This window comes from Coturnix japonica, chromosome 9 (genome assembly GCF_001577835.2).
Source record: "Coturnix japonica isolate 7356 chromosome 9, Coturnix japonica 2.1, whole genome shotgun sequence".
Lineage (NCBI taxonomy): Eukaryota > Metazoa > Chordata > Aves > Galliformes > Phasianidae > Coturnix > Coturnix japonica.
In genome coordinates this window covers 15060030-15068129 of record NC_029524.1, presented here as the reverse complement: position 1 = coordinate 15068129, position 8100 = coordinate 15060030, and the positions used below count along the sequence as shown (strand labels likewise).

Sequence of the window (8100 nt, the reverse complement as noted above, 5' to 3'; positions counted from 1 at the left end):
AAATTTTACTGTCTGTGTTTGAAAGTGATAGTGGCTGTTACTTAATAGTCTTCAAAAGAAAAAGACATGCAGCAGCTTCACCCATAATGTGGACTGTGGGTTTGGAAGTCTGTATCCACAGGTATTTGTTTCCTCCTTACTCTTCACTGAGAATGCCTAAAGAAATACATTCCACTCAAGAACAAAAGTGTTCCTCTAATTTAGTGATATTAATATTATTTAGGTGTGTGCCCTTTTCACAGACACAATTTAATGTGTCATTTTTCTCTGCCACACAGAGCAGAGATGAGTGAAGAAAAATCAAAACTTTTCTGAGAGCAGAAAGAAAGCTTTTATTATGTGAAGCTTAAACAGAAAAGCAAGAGTGACAGGATTTCCATAGAACTGGAAGATTATCTCCTTTAAATGTGTAACTCATGTTTGCTCTTTATGGGTAGATTGTTAGAGTGTATGTTCAGCTCTCTCAAGAGGCATTTAGGACTTCAAATGCAGTGATAAATTAATTTGCACGATAGAGACAATAATGAAAGATTCAATTTCAAACAAGAGACGTGAAATTCTGTGGAATTTTCAAGCGCTAAAAGGCATAAATGACTGCCTTATTTATTTGTGTAAATGAACCCACCAGTGAAGCCATACACAAAATTAACAGCTTTATCTACAGCAGAGATGGGACTTACAACAGTTATTACTAGCTTTCTTCCACGATATTTGGCCACCCCGTCCCCGAGAGGCCAGATCACAACAAGGCAAGGGCAGATTACAGATCTGATGTATGCAATCCTTGCTTTTTTCCTTCGATAGCTAAGGTTACTCTTGGCAACAAGGAGGTGATGAGTTGACACCCATCATCTAAGAAAAGTAACCATTAGTTTACTCAGGAGGCCCATACAAAGCTTGCAGATGGGAACAGTTTTCTGTCACTATCTATCAAGACTGGAGTACAACTACACAGCCTCCTGTGACATCAGATCTATGCTGAGAGCACAGCAGTCTTAAAAACCACTGAAGAGCCATTTACTTGTAAGGCATAACATCTGGCGGGGGCTAAAAGTGTTAAGGAAATGCTTAACTCTGCATTGAGTTGGCAGATTCTTAGGTTCAGAGCACATAAAAAACACTGGCAGTGAAAGTCCACGAGATTTATCCTAATTTTTCAGATTACTTCTTCAGAAAGTCTCCTTTTGAACTGCTCTTCAACAGAAGAACAAATGTGTAGACTTCAATGCTTAATAAAGCTAAAAGCTTCTCCCTGGGGTAATTGAAATTTTTCTATCAAAGTGCAGATAGACCTGGTTGCAGCTGCAACAAAGAAGAAACATATAAAGCCAAGTGGAAAGCAGTTAGACAGCATTGGTGGTGTAGGACCATTGAACGTGGTCTTGCTAATTGGAATCTATAGCACAGGACATTCAACTACATGCTGGGCAAATGACCCTGAAAGTTTCAAGTCTATCTGGTATATGAAAAAAAAAAAGTTCAGATGTAAAAATAATCATACGAATGATGGATTCTGTATTCTTGAATGGGCACAACCAACCAGAGATCTGGGTAACTGGCAAATTTCTTTTTTAAATAAGGCCCTTTGAGTCCCATATATGCATCTACTTTCACAAGCATTTCAAAACCTGTCTGCTAATAATTTCACACAGAGCTTCCAGAGAAGCAATGTTCAAAAGAATGAAAGTAATGAAACACAGCAAAGTTTTACATTTTTATTTCTGTACTTTGGGAAAATTCCTATTGAAGACAGAAGGCAGTACAAATTGGAATTTCTTTACAGCCAACAAAAATGTGTGACTCTTGATCTAATGAAAAATTAGAGAGACTGAAAAGCAGAAGTAGACTTAGGAAGGATTTCACTTCCAGCAGGATGCAGCCCTTACTGCATTTGTAGTTTGAACTGTGATCTCTAAGGAAAGCTAAATTGCTCTGGAGTGTGGAATTTGGGGCATCTGAGGCTTTTTTTTTTCTTTTTTCTTTTTCCCCTGAGGAACAAGTTTGTTATGTGTTTAGAAAATAGAATTTAAAATAAAATGCTGTTTAATGATGACAGTGTTTAATTCTTACAGCATCTGACATCTAAATTAAAAGTTGTTCAAAATGTTTCCATGAACTGGAACTTGTGAATTTTGTCAGTGATTTGAGCCCTGGAATCTGATTTGGCTCAGTATAATCTTTATACAGAAAAAGCCTTTGTATTATTGTGATTGCTGTTGGTATGCAAAGATTCACTGGCTTAAAATCTAAAGTGGCATTCTTACACTCTCTGTAGGTCTGCAAGTGCTGAAGTATTTATGGGAAGTGAAACAGCCTCAACAGACGACAGTGGAATTACGTCTCTACTGCACAATCTGCTGACATACAAGGGTGTCAGCACAAGCGACCCAGAGCTCTGAAAGCACTTCTGCCATGTGCTACGTGGAGGGTAAGTGTCCTAATGGAGGACAGGTACCTTAGCTTGGGTGCGGCTCTGTGTTACTGGCTGCATCGCCTCCCATGCAAACGCCGCCACATTCAGAGCTCAGTTCAGTATCTTGACACAATGCAACATTGCATAGGACAGACAACCACACAACCTCAGCAAATTCCTGCTCCAGGACAGGCGAGACATAGATCTGACCTAGGACTACCTGAATATTGGTGGACATTGTTAGATGTTAATTAGTCTTGTGGGTTTACTCTCATCTTCTATCATTATCTTACAGTATTTTTTGTAGGAAAAAGCACATGAATGTCAGAGGTGACAATCATGTATTTTCATGTATTCTGCCAAATCGTTCTTTCTCTCTTGCCTTTCCTCACCTGTCACCCATTTTATCATTCCATCTTCATCTCTTTCCTCTTCTTTTTCTCTCATGTTTCTTTCTGTTTTCATCAAAGCCTAAAATTTCAACCTTTCTTCTGCTGCTGTCCATTTCTTTTCCTGCTGTTTCTGACTTTTCTCTATCATCTGTATTCTTGTTTCTATTTCTTTTCTTCCATATTTCATCTGTTTGCAGTAATCCTCAACCCCTCCTTTTGATAGTTCTTGAACATATTTAGTTTCTGAAAATTGCCCATTTCTTCCCCACTGGCAAAAGCAGCATTTTAACTGTTGAGAAGAAGAGCTGCTTTCAGATGTACCAACTCAGCACAGCAGGAAATAGCCAGGGCTGGGGGTATTACTGCACTGTCTCAGGCTTGAACAAGCGGGCACGTACACTTGTGGAACACAATGGAAATAGCAGGTTAAAGCACCCTCAATTTTTAGGGCGTGGACAATGAATCTTGTTGCAACAAATCACTGGAAAAATGAGGAAATGCCATGTCTAATATGCCAGAGAGGGTACCAAATGTTAAAAAGGAGTGGAATTATGCCTCAAACATGATGTTCTGAGCACTTATGCAGTAAAATTATTGACAAGATCAAAAGGACAGTCAGTTTCCTGGTATTTATCAGAGCTGTCTACCTTTATCACCAAAGTAGCTTCACAAATTCCCTTTTTTATTTCACCAGATAGGCAGTGAGAAAACGCTATGCTATTAATGGAACAGTATTTTTAGAAAGATGGCAAAAAGAGAAAAGCAAGTTCAGATTTAATCTTCCCCCCTTCTCAGAGGCATTTATGAACACATGTACTACAGTACAGTCATCTGAATTGAGACAGCGATCACAAAAGCCTCAGTAAACACACTTTAGCTTCTTGCTAAGTCATTTTGCTGAAATACCATCTGTTCCATACTGCCTCATTGTATCTAGCAGTATAGCAGGGTTGTAGGTAATGCACATTTATGTGGTATCAATTACTAGCTGTGCCTTGCAAACAACAAAGTACGCATATATGCATGCTTGTTGTAAGTATCAGTATCTAATTTCTCAAGTTCAGTGCCTACCAACTAAAACAATAGTTGATTAAAAGTTCTGTCAAGCAAATAGAATGCAATCCTACTTTGGAGAACAACTGTTGTTGAGATCCTGACATTAATGTTTCTGTGTTCCTAATACTTATCTTTGCTCTGAGGGCAGTGGGTCTTGTCAAGTGAAAACGAAGGTAGCCTAGCATACTTGCCTGAGGTTAAATGAATAAAACTACCAGGAGTAAAGTAAAAATAGTATTTTCCATTCCTGATTTCTTTTAAAAGTATTCAGAAGACAGCAATGATTCATTTGTTCTCATGTGGTTATCTACAGTGATAGGAAGGATAAAACACTTAACATTTGCAGATCAGAACTTCCAGGCTTGCATACCTGAACCTTATACTGTGAAACACCATTACTTCACCGTGACCTCACACTAATACAGTGATACCCCTCTGGTAGCACAGTGCACTTCACTTCATGGCTTGGAACAAAGTCAAGCACAAGCTAGGCTATTTTTGACCAGCTGCATTCATACTAGCGTTTGAAAGAAGTAGAATCAAAGTGATAATGGGATTAGCAAACCAAGCCAACCCCATGAAAAGTTGTTCTGTGAATGGATGAGCTTCAGACTGTTGCATAAAGTCCATTAAGCAGCAGTGTTCTCACTTGAGTTCATTAAAATTTCAGTGAAGTGATTCTGCATTTTCTTTGCATTGTACCAGAATGAACATAGCGCACAACAGCAGGTGTTGTCTGCAGTTTCTCTTTGCTTTTAGAATGACATCAAGCTTTTAGCTGTACTTTGCTTACTTTCCTACACTGCTACTGACAAAAATAGGAACACCAGCCAAGCACTGGTAAGCCAGAAGTTCATCCAATGTGAATAAAACCCAACGTTCATATAATGTAATTCAGTGTAAATTTATTTTCACGTAGCGGTTTGTTGCCTAGACGTACATTGTCCTTTTGCTGAGCATGCGTATCTTGTGGGTTTTGAAGAAAAGAATCCTGAGTCATATTCACTCATCATGACTTCAGCATAAATACAGGGAGTAGTCAAAAATGATTTTCTCTCAGCTTGGATTCTTGATGTCTTCTCTATGTAATTTAATTACTTTGGTGACAGTGCAGTAACGGGAGGCAGAGTGTAACCGTAAATGCCTACTGCATACTGTGAATTATGTACATGCTTTATCCCACTAAACAGAAGGAATTTTTAACCCTATATCTGTGGAACATTTTAAGTTCACCATGTCTAGACATAGAAAGATAATGTGAATGCTGTAAGCTGCAATACACACAAAATAAACCAGCTCCAAAAACTCTTCAAGATGATAAGAATGCTTATGTACAATAATAGGAACATTTACTATTAATCCTTTCTCTGATTTCTACACCAGGGAGTTTAAAACTGCACTACATGAATATGTTTTTACATACACTCACTTAGCAACACCTTTTGTGGATCCTATTTTCAGAAGCGGTGTCTGCTTACAGCACTTGCAGATGTATCTGGGCATGGCACATGCGGTTCAGCTAACCTCCAGACAACTACTCATTCATCTGTAAAGGTCAGGAATGCATCTGTAAAAGGCTGCTGAAAACTGGGAGAAATTCCTGTTTATCTCAGTGTTCAAATAGTGCCAAAATTACAGCAAAGGGAAAAAATAAAAATAAAAAAAAATTAAAAAGAAACAAAAGCAAAAACCCAAAGCTTTCTTTTTTTTTCTATATAACAAACCACTGGCCCTTTATACAGCTACAGCCCAAGAAGACAATATGACTTAAGACCATGTGCCTTAATATGAGCTTTGGGCAATGAAAAGATTAGAAGCCCTGATTTAATTGCACGGTTCTACTGGAGTTGAATTGACATGACTCCAATACTTACCACATTATGAGGAACAAAGACAATATGCACATAGACAAGTAAACCCCACACACTTGAAGCATGTTACTTTACAAAAGAACTTCTGCCAAGACTACTGCTGAGTTGTGAGGTACTTTTACCATTTGGTAAAATATGAGAGGCCAATATGAACTTATAATATCTTTTAAGTACTCATCTGTGTGGCCTGTCTCCACTGGGCACGAGGGATGTGGGGCCATTTACAGAGGATCTGAGCGCTGCCAGTTCCTAAGCTCCTGCTAAGTTTGTTAGTCTGAATGGATGTCTCTCATAGGTAGCAGCTTTCTGCCAAAATTTCGTAATGAACAACTAAATGAAAGAGGTTTTTACCCACTTAAAGTTGAACCTCGGTTTCTTTTTACAATTATCTTATATTTTTGTGACGCTAGCTGCTAAGTGTCAGCATTTTTGCCTCATTGAATAGAATGGAAAACCTGGGTTACTACACTCTGGGTTTGCAAATGGTGAAAGTGTGAATTTATTTGACCTTTATTTTTGCCCTTTTTTTAAAAAAAATCACAAGAGAACTTCTGTTGCTGAGGTTTTACTTTATGGAAGGATAAGGAATATGTCCAGTAAAACAAAGCAGTATTCCTTGCTTGGGTTACAGCAAAGACAGTAAACTTAATTTACATAGAAATAACTCATTAGTTGAAATGACTAGGGAAAAAAAGGCACAATAAAGTTATCAGCCTACTAATTGGTTAAGAGGGCTATCAATTTGTGTATCTCTCCATACCCAAATACAGCTTTGTTTGTAAGACCGCTGTGCTGAGGAATTAAGTTGTTGATTCCATAGTTGTCTCAGTCCTGCCTGGAGTCCTACCTTTGGCTCAAACATATGTGTAACGTTCTCATGTCACAAGGGTCTGAGAATGACAGCTCTGTGCTCACCTTCAGTTTCACAGACAGTGGGATGTCCAGGAATGAATTTCTACCATACTGTACCACAGCCAATCTCTAATTTAAAACTGCTGGTGACACAAGTCTGCAGGCTTTTGGAAAAGGTTGTAAGTTGCCAATATCAGAGAACTCTGCGTTGTTGTAACTGAGGAGATAAAAGATTCTCCCTTTTAATATTTCAGTAAATAATTAATTTAATTTAGTAGTTACTTCTAATTTACATTAAAACTCAGGCTCAGAACTTCACTGTCTCCCACCCGGATATTGTGTTTCAAACCATCATGGCCCACAACCTCTTAACAACTCCCATCTACCTCCATTTTCATGCAGCAATCTGCCTCAGTATTAGTCTGTAAATAACCCTGCCCCTGTCACTGCTGCCACGTGCGTACTTTCAGAAAAACAAATGTTATCAGGCAAATTCTGGATGCAGATTGCTTTGGCACCAGCCAGTTCTCCTTATCATTAATGACCAGAACCGTCCTCTGCACTGCACAAACGGACACCCAGCCACCTCAAACATTGTGCTGTTGGTTGGTTGTTTTCTCTATGCGTCCTGTTTGGACTCCTGGGGACAGCCCGGGCACAAGTGACAGCACAAACTGCAGGGCATTTCTAAGGATTTAAGTAGTGTTTATAATCAAAGGAACCCTGCAACATCCCTGTGGAACAACTATGATGTAATAGTGAGAATATCTGGGCACACAGGATGGGAAAAGAGTAGATAATAGAATTGCATTTTGTCTTAGCATTACCTCATACCCAAACAAAGATGGCAGCCAGAGTGGAGAAAGTGTGTTGTCCTCTGGAAGCAGCAGAGCCTGTCGGTTCATTTATTGTTGTTCTTATCCCCCAGTAATTTCTGGATCGTTTCCCTTCATGTTTCCCACAGCTCCGTGCTGCCCTAGCTGCACCCATCTCCCAAACCCAAACCACTCCGTGGCCACACGGTGGTAAACGGCAGCTCACGATGGCGGCTTAGCGGGGCCACCCAAGCCGAGCGGATTGAAGGTGTCATTATCAATATTTAAAACCACTGCAAAAAAAGATGCATTTGGCAGGCACAGCCTGCTATCCAACCCTGCATGACTAAGCTACCGCACAGCGCTGAGCTCATGGCTCAATATGGGACTGATTCTGCGGTGAGGGATACACCAGCAGCCGTTTATACGTGTATATCGATATGAGCCGCAGCTCGTTCCCAGCAGGACACGAAGCCAAACACCGCATTACTCCCGCAGCGCCCACCGCCACCCGCGCGGCACGAACCGCCACCGCCGCCATTTGCGCATCGCGGCGGCTCCAGGGCGGGGCTGCGGAGCCACCTGCGGCCCGGGGAGGCGGGAGCCACCCGCACCCCGCAGGGAACGCCCCGCTCCGGCCGATCCCGGCAGCCCCGGGCGCGCAGTGGGCGGAGCGGGAGCGGCCCCGGGGGGCGGGCGGA

The 8100-nt window shown here is 40.6% G+C and overlaps 1 long non-coding RNA gene across 1 annotated transcript; it reads right to left on the bottom strand.

Annotated features, from left to right (window-relative positions):
- Positions 1-6266: 6266 nt before the first annotated feature.
- On the bottom strand, positions 6267-8093 carry LOC107318153. Its single transcript, XR_001557215.2, has 2 exons — positions 7412-8093; positions 6267-6801 (listed from the first exon to the last, which is right to left on the bottom strand). It is a non-coding gene; the product is annotated as an uncharacterized LOC107318153 (long non-coding RNA).
- Positions 8094-8100: the final 7 nt, after the last annotated feature.